The 14949-nt window shown below is 37.9% G+C and overlaps 2 pseudogenes; both read left to right on the top strand.

Annotated features, from left to right (window-relative positions):
* The window catches only part of LOC149186604 (sulfhydryl oxidase 1-like), a 34518-nt pseudogene extending 31647 nt beyond the window's left edge, over positions 1-2871 (top strand).
* Positions 2872-3071: 200 nt separating this feature from the next.
* LOC149186603 (sulfhydryl oxidase 1 pseudogene) lies at positions 3072-6964 on the top strand (annotated as a pseudogene).
* The last annotated feature ends 7985 nt before the right edge of the window (positions 6965-14949 follow it).

Here is a 14949-nt window from a genome sequence, read left to right as displayed (position 1 = left end):
ACAAAAAGACTTGATAACGGAGTTTGTCCAACTTGGACTACGTCTCTGGGCCCTCCTCGATCAATGGGGAGGCCTTCATTCATTAAGTGGCATGAGAAAGAAGAATACAAGCACTAGTTACAAAAAGGAGTTTTATACCTCCATACTAAAAAATGGCTGAAAAATTCAGAACTCTAATGGAGAAACAAACAACGCGATTTTGTTCGAGGCATCGAGAAGTGCTGAAACCATATAAAATTTGTCAAATTCTGACAAAGTGAAAATTCGGCCCTCCTGCAAAATTCTGCCTCGAACTGCATGCACTGCCTCCTTTGCCTGGGTGCACTGACAAACTGCATTTAAGTATAAACTGGGTGTCGGATTTCTCAATGAAGCTATTATGGTGCACTGGGTGGAGATCTGTTTAATAGGGAGGAGGTCAGGTGATCAAATCCTGCTTCCTCCTTTTTTTATACACCAATTTTTTTTAAGTTTCAACAAACCCTTTAATTAAGTTATAGGTTGGGTCGGGCCCGCCTTGGGCGGCTAGCCCCCTACCCACCTCCCGCCGGTCGTCATGGATTGGCACATTGTGCATTTCCTTTGGAGTGTGGTTGGGTCCGTGCCCCAAGGGCTGGCCCACCACCCGTTTCATATAACGGTGCCATGTTCCGTGGTTCCGTGGGACGGTTGTGGGGTGGCGGGGTCATGGCCGCCCACCCCATGTTTTATTGCTGCATTCCGTGGGCTGTGGGGAGGGGTCAGGGGTCATGGCCTGCCCCTCCATATTTAACATTGCAGTTACGTAGGGTTGGGTTGGGGTGGCGGGGTTGGTGGCCCGCCACCCCCTTTTTTTAATATTTTTTGTTTAAATAAAACAAATTGCGTGCTTTTGAAAATTTGGTTTTGGACCGAAGGAGTATTTTTAACGAGGCAACAATTTTTCCCAGAATCTGGCTAGAGTTGGCCGGATTCCGTTTGTCAGAAAAAGTCCAAATTGCGCCTTCTTTAATCCTGCCCAGTCATCAAAAAGTCAACCCAACTTTGACTACCTCTATCTCCTTCATCCAGAATCGGATTGGAGTGTCATTCACACTGTTAGAATCAGGGCGATGAGCACTTCGATCTGATGTCTAGTTCATCATCTTTCCGCCACTTTGAATTTTGAGCTTTTTCCATGCCACTGGTGTTTGGAGATCCACCTGGATCATCAAGAAAGGTGCCCTGTTAGCAGACGTCGGAGCGAGTGACAAAACTATCACCTAGCCACTCTGTAGGTACATGAAGGTGACACATGAGGTCGTGGGACAGTAGGTGGAGGTCAACCTAGGCCAATTGATGTTGGAAAATAGTAGTTTCGATTAGTATTTTAATTATCAAAATTGGAGGATAAATTATGTATCTTTCATTTATCCAAGTCAACCTCAATTGGACAAGTCAACCCCACCACTTGAAGGGGTTTGAACTTGTTAGACTCCGTCTCATGTCAGAGATTGATTCTTCTTCAAAACCCTATTTTGAAGAAGAAATCATTAAATGTGTTGTTTTAGATTATGTAATTTATTCTCCAGCTCTTCAAAAGGCAGCAGCAACTTAAAGCTCCTATCCCTGCACAAGCACAATTCAAAACATCATCAGCAATCAGAGGCAAAAAGCTATTTGGAGAAGTCTCACTGGAAATCCCGAACAAACTTCATTGTCACAGCTATTGAATTAAATGATTGTGTTAGCGCTGGGAATGCCCTGCTGTTTATTTATCAGAGGAATGTGATCCGAGGTGATTTTGTGCCTGTTAGTGGTGACACTGTGAATAATATGTCTTTGAGGCAAGTTCTGCAAGAACACAAGGGGAAGAGAGGAGGCATTAAAACCGAAATTAACATTGAACCCTGTTTTAGAGGTGTGCATATTTAGTAACTTGTTCATATTTATATCCTGCAGGCTTGGAGACAATCATTAAGAAAGTGGTTCTACGGTTTTATTCAAGAAGATCAGATGCTAATGTGCCTCCAATGGATGATGAGAAATTTGAAAACAAAGAATTACCAACAAATGCTTCTAGTCCAGCCGAAGTTGCTCGATCCATCTACGATATTGAGGAAGCGACATCACATATTTTTGATATATTCTTGAACAAGAAGAGATTCAATTCTGATTCTTGACTCCCTTTCATAAGATTTTTGCAAATTCTGGTAGTGCATCATCCATTTAAAAGGTGTCGAATCGGGAGTGGGGAGATAATTGTAAATTTTGATGAACTTTGGCCTTCATATCCATGGTCAGTTGATACTAAACAGACTGCAAGGCTTCCTGGAAAAGGTGCATTCCAGAATCCGCACATCTGTGGAAAAGAAGTCCCTCGTGGATAATGGATTTTCTGTCTTGGCAGCAAAAATGACACTCGAGGATTTAGCTGTGGCCTCTGGCTGCTTTTTCATTCTTTGTCAGTGAGGATTGAAGACGGTAAAAGCATGACTACATTCACAACAATTTGTGATTTTGTTCACAATTTTTTCATCTGCGAAGAGTGCCATTAACATTTCTTTAAGATGTGTTCCAGCGTTAAGGAAACCTTTCAAAACTCGATATGACCTTGTTCTTTGATTCTGGAATGCACACAATCGGGTTAAAGAGAGGTTGAAGATTGAAGAAGCTGCTCTGGGAACTGGTGATCGAAAATTTCCAAAAGTGATATGGCCACCGAAGCAGCTTTGTGCATCGTGTTGGATCTCCTCTAGCAAGAAACACAATAGCACACATGTAGATGTTGTTTGGAACAAGAGGGAAGTCTACCAGTTCCTTCTTAACTACTATGGGCAGACGATTAAGTTTCCATCACAGGATGATGCGCAACAAAATGTATTTTACGAAATCACAGGGGATGGAAGATAAGAACTGTGCAGTCTCTGCTCAAATGTATGTGTTGTGAAAATTCCAACTGCGGCTGCTTGTCACTTGCCAGATGGTGCTTTTGCGCCAAATGTTGAGTTTTCTCTCCAAACACGTAGCATTTGTTTAGGGGATCAAAGTTCATGGTGGTAAAATAAAAGCTGAAAAACTTTCCAAGGTACCATTGCAGAAACAATGGCATAATGATGCAAGAAATGAATGAGACAGAGGATAAGGGTAGTGGAAGACTTGAAATAAATGGCCCCAAAGCCAGAAATAATGACAGAGCCACTTTTGATCGCATAATGGCGGTTCCCTTTATTCAGGGCAGAATTTTAGTTTAAGAGCTATTTTTTATTTAAAAATTAGTTTGATTTAAAAGGCCCAGGTAAAGGGAAAGTAAATAGTTAAAGACCGAATGCCAAAGAAACATCGAAATAGGAGTAAACGGTCTATTCCTGGCTTCAGTTCCGATTCAGAAAGGATATGCAGCTACAGTTGTTGCCTCCACATTGATTATCATTGGATTTTATATGTAGCGCTGCCCCTTTTCAAAACAGATGGACAGGCAATTGCGCATGCAGTGCTAGAACATCTTGCCGATGAAACTGGATGTCGTGGCTTGTTTTCTCCTCACTATCACCACCGCCACTTTCACGAATGATGCGGGCGCCCCAATAACATATATTTACAATAAAAAAGGTTTTCTCTTTAGATATGGAATCGGGTGATGTCAACCCCGCCAGAGCACTAAATACGGTCCTCATTCACGCCACAAAGACATCAACCGCAACAGAAAAATAGGAACCAATTTCCTATTTCAAGACCTCAGAAGTCAAAAAGATCTGCGCTCCATGTTTATTAGTCACCAGAGGATTTTTAGAGGGACATTGTATTATTTTAGAATAGAAGGTTGTTCTCTTTTCTAATTTTTGTAATGTCAGTTGAAACAACACCCCTGTTGTGGGGGTCGATCTGTTGTTTTTTCTAAAATAGTTTATTTAATGTATAAAAATAATCATTTGTAAGGGAGAGAAGAGGTGGTTCTGAGTGCTGAGAGCTGGTGGAGAACAGAGCTTACCATGTACAGTTTTTGGCAGAGAATTTAATGAAATTTCACAGCTCTGACTTCTGAGATTCCTGTGGTATGATAATTTAGCATAAGTTTTTCTTGTGTTTCATATGTGATCTGTTATGTTTCATTTCACTACATGATCATTTCTAATTGAACAAATGAAGTGTTTAGGTAAGAATTCATAGTATTATATGCTCTGCCTATAAGTTTGTTCATATTTAATGTTTTCCTCTGTTTGACAAGGATTCATCTCCTATGCCCTTGTCAGCTCCTCACCAGTCTTGCCATCCCATTTAAATCTAGATTTGGTGTTAAATTTCTTGCTTACCTTGCCTCAGTCGATAATCTGTGTTGTTCATTATATTTCTCTGTTCAAGCTGTGATTTTGCCCATGCAGCCCGGAACAACCCCGTCATTTAATTAAAAACCCCAAATCAACCTTTCTAATCAGTTTACTAGCCTAATATCAGTGTTACCTTGTTGGTCATCTCATCTATTGAAGATTTTACCGAGATAGACTGGAGAGAGCCTTCTCCTGCCCCGTAGGGCTAGCTACAAGGCTAAATGGTTTGATGTTGCCTTGAGGTTTACCTTTCTCAGCCTGAGGTGAAATTTCAAGCGCTAACATACTGGCGACCATACTGGGGAGAACATTCAATTTGTTGATTGTCTTGTCCCAGTACATGCAATCAAAGTGCAGATCTGATGCTGATGGTGGACAACAGTCAGACACTTATGCAGGCTGAACCATTCACCTGGCGACTCCAACTCGATCCAGACAGTTCAGTGCTCACTGATCTATTCATGCAATGGAAGGGTATGTGGCAAACCCTACCCTGTGTGAAGCTGTAGAAGAAATAAGAAAGAAGTTAGCAGATACTGAATTTGATGAAGATTTTTCAGTGCCTTGCTTCAATGCGTGAAATCTTTGAAGGTCTTCAAAACTAAATTGTATGAGTTAATTGTTGAAAGAATCGAGAAGGAGATTCAATGTTTAGACGAGCAAATTCAGTCATATGATTTCCAAGACCCTAAAAAGTTCTTGGAAATCCTTCCTCATTCGCAACAAGAAATAACAGACTTGCCTATAGATGTATACATTGACAATGTGCAGCTGGAAGTATGTGTTGCAGAGTTGGGGCAGCCAACAGAGTCTGGCTTCTGTGATCCTATTGCGGCATATATGGACATGTTTTTCAGTTTGATTGACAGATCAGGCTGTCTTTTCCGTGACCAGGGTCATTACGTGCATGAAGGGCTGCCAGCAATTACATCTGTGACCTCGTGGAAGCATTCTCGAGCGGCATCAATCTCAGGTTTACTTGAATGGTTAATTTGGCATTTTAGTATTACCTGATCTAGTGTTTGTACAGCAAAGTAGGGTAGCTTTGTAAATAAATAAGCAGCCATAAGGGCAGCATCTTGTTTTAGTTTGCTTGAAGATTGTTTGAGTTCAGTTTCAGTTTGAAAATAAGTCAAGAGTTGTGTTGATGATGACTTCATTGCCCAATGGGTGAAGGCACTGTCTTCTCTCCCAAAGTTCTGCGGTTCTTGGCACCTCCACGAAGTGGCAGCTGCCATCCCAAGTGGAGCCGATGTTAGACTCCGTCTCATGTCAGAGATTGATTCTTCTTCAAAACCCTGTTTTGAAGAAGAAATCATTAAATGTGTTGTTTTAGATTATGTAATTTATTCTCCAGCTCTTCAAAAGGCAGCAGCGACTTCAAGCTCCTATCCCTGCACAAGCACAATTCAAAACATCATCAGCAATCAGAGGCAAAAAGCTATTTGGAGAAGTCTCACTGGAAATCCCGAACAAACTTCATTGTCACAGCTATTGAATTAAATGATTGTGTTAGCGCTGGGAATGCCCTGCTGTTTATTTATCAGAGGAATGTGATCCGAGGTGATTTTGTGCCTGTTAGTGGTGACACTGTGAATAATATGTCTTTGAGGCAAGTTTTGCAAGAACACAAGGGGAAGAGAGGAGGCATTAAAACCGGAATTAACATTGAACCCTGTTTTAGAGGTGTGCATATTTAGTAACTTGTTCATATTTATATCTTGCAGGCTTGGAGACAATCATTAAGAAAGTGGTTCTACGGTTTTCTTCAAGAAGATCAGATGTTGATGTGCCTCCAATGGACGATGAGAAATTTGAAAACAAAGAATTACCAACAAATGCTTCTAGTCCAGCCGAGGTTGCTCGATCCATCTACGATATTGAGGAAGCGACAACACATATTTTTGATATATTCTTGAACAAGAAGAGATTCAATTCTGATTCTCGACTCCCTTTCATAAGATTTTTGCAAATTCTGGTAGTGCATCATCCATTTAAAAGGTGTCGAATCGGGAGTGGGGAGATAATTGTAAATTTTGATGAACTTTGGCCTTCATATCCATGGTCAGTTGATACTAAACAGACTGCAAGGCTTCCTGGAAAAGGTGCATTCCAGAATCCGCACATCTGTGGAAAAGAAGTCCCTCGTGGATAATGGATTTTCTGCCGTGGCAGCAAAAATGACACTCGAGGATTTAGCTGTGGCCTTTGGCTGCTTTTTCATTCTTTGTCAGTGAGGATTGAAGACGGTAAAAGCATGACTACATTCACAGGAATTTGTGATTTTGTTCACAATTTTTTCATCTGCGAAGAGTGCCGTTAACATTTCTTTAAGATGTGTTCCAGCGTTAAGGAAACCTTTCAAAACTCGATATGACCTTGTTCTTTGACTCTGGAATGCACACAATCGGGTTAAAGAGAGGTTGAAGATTGAAGAAGCTGCTCTGGGAACTGGTGATAAAAAATTTCCAAAAGTGATATGGCCACCGAAGCAGCTTTGTGCATCGTGTTGGATCTCCTTTAGCAAGAAACACAATAGCACACATGTAGATGTTGTTTGGAACAAGAGGGAAGTCTACCGGTTCCTTCTTAACTACTATGGGCAGACCATTAAGTTTCCATCACAGGATGATGCGCAACAAAATGTATTTTACGAAATCACAGGGGATGGAAGATAAGAACTGTGCAGTCTCTGCTCAAATGTATGGGTCGTGAAAATTCCAATTGCGCCTGCTTGTCACCTGCCAGATGGTGCTTTTGCGCCAAATGTTGAGTTTTCTCTCCAAACACGTAGCATTTGTTCAGGGGATCAACGTTCATGGTGGTAAAATAAAAGCTGAAAAACTTTCCAAGGTACCATTGCAGAAATAATGGCATAATGATGCAAGAAATGAATGAGACAGAGGATAACGGTAGTGGAAGACTTGAAATAAATGGCCCCAAAGCCAGAAAGAATGACGGAGCCACTTTTGATCGCATAATGGTGGTTCCCTTTATTCAGGGAAGAATTTTAGTTTAAGAGCTATTTTTTATTTAAAAATTAGTTTGATTTAAAAGGCCCAGGTAAAGGGAAAGTAAATAGTCAAAGACCGAAAGCCACAGAAACATCGAAATAGGAGTAAACGGTCTATTCCTGGCTTCAATTCCGATTCAGAAAGGATATGCAGCTACAGTTGTTGCCTCCACATTGATTATCATCGGATTTTATATGTAATGCTGCCCCTTTTCAAAACAGATGGACAGGCAATTGCGCATGCAGTGCTAGAACATCTTGCCCATGAAACTGGATGTCGTGGCTTGTTTTCTCCTCACTATCACCACCGCCACTTTCACGAATGATGCGGGCGCCCCAATAACAGATATTTACAATAAAAAAGGTTTTCTCTTTAGATATGGAATCGGGTGATGTCAACCCCGCCAGAGCACTAAATCCGGTCCTCATTCACGCCACAAAGACATCAACCGCAACAGAAAAATAGGAACCAATTTCCTATTTCAAGACCTCAGAAGTCAAAAAGATCTGCGCTCCATGTTTATTAGTCACCAGAGGATTTTTAGAGGGACATTGTATTATTTTAGAATAGAAGGTTGTTCTCTTTTCTAATTTTTGTAATGTCAGTTGAAACAGCACCCCTGTTGTGGGGGTCGATCTGTTGTTTTTTCTAAAATAGTTTATTTAATGTATAAAAATAATCATTTGTAAGGGAGAGAAGAGGTGGTTCTGAGTGCTGAGAGCTGGTGGAGAACAGAGCTTACCATGTACAGTTTTTGGCAGAGAATTTAATGAAATTTCACAGCTCTGACTTCTGAGATTCCTGTGGTATGATAATTTAGCATAAATTTTTCTTGTGTTTCATATGTGATCTGTTATGTTTCGTTTCACTACATGATCATTTCTAATTGAACAAATGAAGTGTTTAGGTAAGAATTCATAGTATTATATGCTCTGCCTATAAGTTTGTTCATATTTAATGTTTTCCTCTGGGATTCATCTCCTATGCCCTTGTCAGCTCCTCACCAGTCTTGCCATCCCATTTAAATCTAGATTTGGTGTTAAATTTCTTGCTTACCTTGCCTCAATCGATAATCTGTGTTGTTCATTATATTTCTCTGTTCAAGCTGTGATTTTGCCCATGCAGCCCGGAACAACCCCGTCATTTAATTAAAAACCCCAAATCAACCTTTCTAATCAGTTTACTAGCCTAATATCAGTGTTACCTTGTTGGTCATCTCATCTATTGAAGATTTTACCGAGATAGACCGGAGAGAGCCTTCTCCTGCCCCGTAGGGCTAGCTACAAGGCTAAATGGTTTGATGTTGCCTTGAGGTTTACCTTTCTCAGCCTGAGGTGAAATTTCAAGCGCTAACAGAACTCAAGTTATAATCCCACCTCTTGACACATATAAATTGACATTCATTGGATCTCATTTGGCACCATCTTCACTCACTCGTTCGACCAATCACAAAGAAATTTGTTCACACATGCAAAGAAGAAGAAAGGGATTGATTTCTACGTTGACTAGCTCATTTGACTTCCACTGACCAACATTGAATTGATTCATTTTTCTCTTGTTTTTTCAAGTTATTTTTTTTTTTTTTGTTATGTTAAGACTAAACTAAGCACCCACGGGGAATTGAACCGGTGACCTATCGCAAGGAGTGCCTTAACAGCGCACCCATTCACCGTCAATCCAAAGCCCCGTGGGCTGTTTTTTCAAGTTATTAAATGATGTTTGAAGGTCGAATTTTTTGTGGTTTCGTTGACTATTCTTTGATTGAAGTTCTATCTCTGTTCTACCATTGACTAAGAGGTTACCTCAGGTTAATTACTGAAGTTTGACCAAAATTTGGCTGTGGAATTTCAGGTTAAATTTTGGCCCCTTGAAAAATAGCCTCCGGTCGAAATCTAGCCCCCTTGTTCAGACTTTGGCTATGAAATGTTTGTTGACTTTTTCTCTCTTTTGACTAGTTTTGACTTTGAAATTATTGAGATAAAATATTGGCATTTTGACTGGAATTATTCTAATGTACATTTTGATGAATTGAACTCTCACATAAGGAAAGATTACTGGGTTTTCCCACTTGTGGGGTTTTGTCCCACGAAGTTTTGGTGTCTCTTGTTTCATTGTTTTTACTGTGATCTCTATTCTTCTACTGAAGTTAATGGTTGGAATTTTCAAGTATAACCACTTAATGACTGGAATCCTTTAAAGAAGTCAAATTGTGTCATTGGAAGTAGTTATCAGTTTGATTTTTTTTTCTAGTCATGCTTGCTACTAGAAAATCAACATGGCATCAAAGATTTGGTAAAGGAAAAGAGCATTGAGATCACCTTCAAGAGCATTTAGATCCTACATATTTTGTCTTAATTGATCATATTCATCATGAATTCCTTCACGAAGACAGAAAAAAACCTTGAAGGAGCTATAAACTTCAGAGCATGGAATACTAGAATTGACCTTGTGTTGTGGCCACAACCTCCCCATAATTTTTCAAACTTATTATGGGGACCCTTAATGTAATTTTTGGTCATATCACTTCTTTCATGCTTTGATTTTGTTAATTTTGCAAGATTTTTAATTTTCTTGGTTTTCCGCTTTGATCATTTCATTATCTGCAGTTTCTAGCTAGACTCTTAATGACTCAAATTTTGTTGAATTTGGACTTATGGTTTGAAAATGGTGCTTGTTCGAAGTTTGATTGATTTTCAACGCCTAGGGCTAATATGTAAAACTTGTATTTTATCTTATTTTTTAAATTTAATTAACTTATATTATGTAAATACAATTATTTAATTAATTTTTTACGGGGTCTTGGATAAACGATGATCGGGTGTTCTGTTAAGACACTCCTTGATGCGAAGTCACTGGTTCAATTTCCTGCCCCGATCGGGGTGATATATTGGACATGATGAAGCTGTAGTCTTACCAAGTTTACAAAAAAGATATATTTAATCAATTAATTAAATTAATTATAGTTTATTTAATTAATTTGTAAATATTATCATTTTATTATTAATTATTGAATGAATTTAAATTTAATTTATTATTCATTTAAGAACCACTACAACCGAGAACGTGTATATGTTGAGAAATTGAGGGCAACTAGATTAGGTGATTTCTCTTACTTTGATAATTGATTGTGATGTTCTTTTACTTAAATCGATGTACTTATTATTAGCTTGTTCTTTCACTTGATTATGATTATGTTCTTTATCATCAAACAACTATTAAACAATGACGATCAATGAGACAAAAGAACACAAAATGTAGGTCGCTAGCCAAGGCCAAAACCTCTCCTCTCGAGAGGAAAACCCACAAGAATTCTTCTCTTCTTATAGAATGTTCATATGACGAATTCCAAGACCTATGACCCTTGACAAAGACCCCTCCAAGGCCAAGTTAATTTCTCCTTTTGATGAGCTTGTCTTCCACAAAGTTAACCGAAGTCAACCTGCTCCAAAATTTAGATTTCCGGCCTCTTCTTCAGAATTTCGGCTTGCCATGGTAAAATCTGAAAGTTCTGTGTAGAAATTTAAAAAATTCTTTGCAGAAACTTGAAAGTTCTATGCAGAAAATTGAATGTACTTTGTAGAAAATTGAATGGAATTGAACGTACTTAGCAGAAAAAGCTAGATGTACTTTGCAGAAAACTTAATGTACTTTGCATAAAGTTGAATATACTTTGCAAAAAACTAAATGTACTTTGCATAAAATTGAATGTTCTATGTTTTTACAATTACTTAGAATGCAAATTTCTTCTTCACAACTTTTCATATCAGAAATTATAGATAGAACATGAACTTAAGGATCATATGAAGACATCCAAGCATAAATATGAGACACTAAGAGTTAGGTCCAATGACCAAGGCAAAACCCACAAGGGGAAAACCCAAATGATTTTGCTTAGTATTAGATTTCTTCAATTCTTCAGTAGAGTACAAAGAGAGAGAGATAGGATGTGAGAGAGAGAGATAGAGAGAATGAATAAAGTCACTAATGTCTGATCAACTTGCAGTTGAAGTTCTCTTGCTCTTTCCTTGAAGATCTCTTCCTTCTCTTGATCAAATCTTGTCCTTCACATTTGCTTCAACTCTTCCCTTTCTCTTACTATTCACTTTCTCTCACACTTCTCTTGCACACACTCAACACCAGCGCCCATTCTTCACAATGAACATGTTACATCAACTCTCACTCTCTCACTTGCTCTTGCTTAAATAGATGAGAAAGGAGATGAATTACAAAATGAATTCATGCCTTGAGTCAATAATAGGAGAATCGAATTCCATGAGGGAGGAGTCACTTGAGAAGAAGTGTAACTCATCCCAAGAATAGAGAAAGAGGTACACATGTCTTGAGGAGTTACAATTCAAATTAAGGAGAGAGAGTGTTAGACATGAGAGAATATTTGGTGAGAGTTACAAATTGAATTGAATGAGGGAGTTACAAGTGCATTTAATGAGGAGGAGTTACACTTTTTCCATACATTGAATTAGTGAGGTATAGTTACATTCGAAGTGTGGAGTTACTATTTTATTCCAAGAGAGAGGTTCAATTTTCCAAGTAAGAGATTCTCAGTTTAATTTACTTATTTCATGAGGGAATTCGTTTTTATTAATATATTAAAGGTGAATGACTTTATACTATTCTATAAATAACAGTATAATAATAATAATAATAATAATACTAGTAAGGATAAAAATATTAATTATTGATTTGTATAATCATGATTGATTTGATTTTAAAGTGGATTCCATATGTCAAGATCATCATTGATCATTTAGACATGAATTTCTATTTTTGGAAAGTCACTTCCAAATTGAGATGTGACTTATTATTTTTGGAAAGTCATATTATAATTGTTAGAAATGAAATTTTATTATAGGTGGTTCAAACAAAATTGAAATATATAATTTCTTCTAAGAGAAATTCATCCTCGAGCTCTCAAATTTTAACATGCTGCTTCAACACTGCAATTTCAGCTTCTACTATGTAAACCCTAGCTGACACCTGTGAGATAAAGATGATGAATTTATTCTCTTTTGTCTTTCACTTGGACAAGCGCTTCTTCTCTAGAAATTTGACTTGCAAGATAATCCTTCTTTAATCTAATTTTTTCCTCCTAATATGACTGCAATATTTCGGTCTTTGTTGCAATAAGTGATGTGCTAACTTTTTTGCATGTGTGAGGGATTGTAGCCCAAAACTCAGATTTTTGGGTTCACCTTTTGTCTCCTTGTTTCTCCTTCTTCTTTTCTTGTCCAAGGTCTTCCTTTCTTCCTTTATCGAACTACATCGGCGCATCTCAAATGAGGTCGAGTGCTTCTTATTTATAGGATTCTTAGGAGTCGTAATAGACCGACTTCTCACCACTTGTAGGTCGACTTGTTTGACTGCTAGGCCAACTTTTCTTGGAGGGATCTTTGACATACTTTATGACTCAATTTTTTTTTTACATAACACAAGATTCGCAATAGGGTCTTTACATATGACAATAACTTCTTTGACTCCTATTCTTTATGAAAAAGCCCTAGAAACACTCAATGGGTGTTTGAACTACAAATAAAATGACCTTGAGCATGAAACCCATGCTTCAAAATAATAATAATAATAAAATTCTCTTTTCTCTTTACATGAAATACATAAAATCATGATTACATTAGACTTTATGAAGACCAAACCTAGTTACACATTTCAACACACCCTCTTAACTAGGGAGGTATTCTTAATCCATACAAGGTTCTTGGACATTCTCATATTGAAGAATTGTCATAAGAAGAGTCAGATTGGTAAGCCATATCATAAGCTATTTATTCAACTTATATCAATGCATCTCATCATATCAACCAACATTGTCATATAGCAAGGCCTTGAATAACCACTCTATCTATCCACAAGAATAGAGACACCTTCATCATTGTCTCTCAAGGCACATACCCCATTTGGATGTTCACAAGTTATGTCCTCTTTGTCATAAGAAGAGTCAAATTGGTAAGCCATCTCATAAGCTATTTATTCAGCTTATATCAGTGCATCTCATCATATCAACCAATATTGTCATATAGCAAGGCCTTGACTGACCACTCTATCTATCCACAAGAATAGAGACACCTTCATCATTGTCTCTCAAGGCACATACCCCATTTAGATGTTCACAAGTTATATCCTTTTAGGACCATTCCCATCTTGGATCAACACATCCTCATGGAATTAGTTTTTGACTACTTTTACCTATTGGATGCCCTACATCATCCTCAAAGAGTATTGGAATCAATCTCAGATGCTTACCCAATCCTCCATTATTTCTTCATAACATGAAGACAATAATGATGTGTCTATCTCTCCCTCTCAACCAGGGAGGATCAACTCAAACCTATAAATGGAATATACCGAAGATCCCTCTTAACAAGGGACTTGCTATCAACAATAACTCTCTTTGGTGGAGATCATAGTGCTATCATATGCTTGTATGGCTTCTCTTTTCGACATCATGTAATGAACTTCATATTCTTCATCATGGAGCCTTCTTGTAGGGCATCAACCATCTTCATCACTTCCCTTCAATGAAACATCGTGTTGAACCAACAATCATGTTATCCTTTTTCTTCATCGGAATGTGATCTTCTAGTCTACAACTGGATATTCTTCATACAACTACCTCTTCTAAGTCATCATTCTTTCAGGATCATCCAATCTCAAGAGATTTAGTTGTAGATGACTTCTACAACTTTATTTCGGTAGCCCTATTCCAACCCAACCAGATGCTTTCTCAAAAATAAAAAATGAATATTAAGTAAAGGTTACCCCTTTATGATGGCCTTTCATCATGATATCAACTTCTTGAAACATCAACATCCTTTCGCATATCGTACAAATCCATTTCCAAGACATTCATTACCAAGGCTTTCCTTTTTCAACATACATATCAGGGTATTCATACCTTCTTCATGGAGATGTCATAGCTATTCCTTCTAGTTACTAGATGTTGATCACTTATCTTATATTTCGTGACTATAGATGCATCTTCGTCACGAACTTTTCTTTCACATATTACTTCCTTAGGATCGTCTACACACAGTTCTTTCGTAATAGGAATTATAGTTTCTAACCATCTCATATTATCCATGAGGTCATATTATGCTGATTTCATCTTGTCAATATGTAGAAGAGTTCAAGGCACATTATCTATTTGCCTTTATGCATCATTCTAATGGAATATTTTATTCTTCTTTCATCATGCTCATTAGACGAAGCATTTTATACATTCAATATGTAGCCATATGATGACATGAATTTATCTATCAAGTATATACATACCTCTTCCTTCTTGTGGTCATCTAGAATTCCTTCAACAACTTCCTTTCCTTTCTTGAAGATAAAAGTACTTCAACCAACTTGACATGTTGTGCAACTTTGTCACCATACCTTCATCCTTCTAACTAGTGGATCCCACACAAGGTGGAATGTAGACTTTTTGTGAAACACTTGCTTCTTCTAAGTAGAGGTGAACCTTTTAATGAATATTCCAATGGAGGACCTTGATGATCCTCATTCTGCAAATGCTTCTTCCTAATGACGATGATGTGTAATGATCTCTTTATCTTCTATCTTTTTAGATGACTTTCTCGAGCCATATAGACTACTACTTCGACTGTCCTTATATG

The sequence above is a fragment of the Pinus tabuliformis genome, chromosome 3_1 (genome assembly GCF_031772625.1).
Source record: "Pinus tabuliformis cultivar Carrire ecotype Pingquan chromosome 3_1, CPIR1, whole genome shotgun sequence".
NCBI classification, from domain to species: domain Eukaryota; kingdom Viridiplantae; phylum Streptophyta; class Pinopsida; order Pinales; family Pinaceae; genus Pinus; species Pinus tabuliformis.
The sequence above is the reverse complement of the archived record's forward strand: the minus strand, read 5'-3'. Positions and strand labels throughout refer to the sequence as shown.